Raw genomic sequence first — 1,525 nt, 5'->3', positions numbered from 1 at the left:
CCTGTGGGTTGGAATATTTCTTTGAAAATAGGTGTTATGGAGGGAAAACTCCAGGGTTCAAAGAAACGAATTTCAGACCTGGAAGAATCATGGAGACAATATTTTTGTTAAAAGTCATGGAAATTTATATTAAGTCGGGAAAAATGTCCTGGGCAAAGAGAAAGTTACAGTAGCTAAAACGTCATTAAAAATCTTGGGTGATTTGACAGAATTGCATGTAAAAGCTATTGAAACTGGGAAAGTTGAAGGATCTCAAAAATAAATCTGAGTTTTTAAATCCTATCATACCCATTTCTGCGTTGGTTGGCCGCCTTTTTTTTTGGAATGAGATTTTACTGCTTGGACATCACTCGTTTTGAATTAACTATTTTCAACAATTTATGTTCTGTAGTAGTGGACTTGCATGTTCTTGGGTTTGCTTCACCCACCCACTCATAAAGTGTAGTTCAATTGCATCCAAGTTCATTTAACTACTGGTAAAAGCAATATTTGATTTATCAGAGTTTATCTTAAGTTGTTGAAGGATCTTTAGTCGGGTGGTAGGAAACAGAAATAGGTGAATTCTAATTCTGTAAAACAGGAGTGCCCAACATATGGTCTGTGAAACTGATCCTTGTGGCCCGTTATGCTTGATGTCAGGAATTGAACACTTATTTTCTGGAATTTTCAAAACTTATTAATTCTTACACATTTGAAAATGTGTAAATAGGTAAACAAGTATATTTGAATCGACAGATTTATTCACCACTGGATGGTTTAGAAAAATGAATTTACTGAAGAATGTGGCTTTACTTTAAATAACAAAATTACTGTCAACTTGCATATATGATTAAATGTACTAGGCAATATTTTTGTGAGGCAAATGTATTGATACTTAGAAATGACTCATTCAACCTCTGTCCCATTCATAACCATTCTGCCCTATTTGTTCAATGTTTAATAGACATTTAAGCATCATTATTTTTCATTCACTGTATTTTTGCTTACTTAAATATATAGGATAAGAACAGTGCTTGCGAAGTACACTGATACTTTTTCAATCACTAGTAAATGAATCAATGAGGGAGGGACATTCACATAGAAGTTTTGCCAATTCTCATTTCTAAAAATTAGCAAGTTTGATTTTGAGTAGTATTATTCTCCTTGTATAACAAGGTCCTGAAATGTTTAGTGAAGTCAGTCTCTTGAAAAAAAAAATCATCCAAATGGAGTATGAACCCTGAAATTTATCAAATATTAAACCAGATTTTACAAAGAAATCAGAAATGTTTAGTTTTACAACGTTAAATTTAAGAGAGCATAGCTTGCTTTTAACCCCTTTTAAAGAGTAAGATTTTATTGATTCATAGATTTTTTTTCTGAAAAAATGTAAAAACATTTCTTTTCCAGCAATTAATGAATAAATTATTAAATGTCAAATTTTAATTACTCCAATTTGTACTGAAATCTATTTCTATGGGGGAGGGAATATGCTGCTGCACTGGGAAAATATCTGAGCCCCCTCCCCTTAAACTTTTGCATATGG

The sequence above is a fragment of the Uloborus diversus genome, chromosome 7, assembly GCF_026930045.1.
Source record: "Uloborus diversus isolate 005 chromosome 7, Udiv.v.3.1, whole genome shotgun sequence".
Classification (NCBI taxonomy): Eukaryota; Metazoa; Arthropoda; class Arachnida; order Araneae; family Uloboridae; genus Uloborus; species Uloborus diversus.
Note: the sequence above shows the minus strand (reverse complement) of the source record.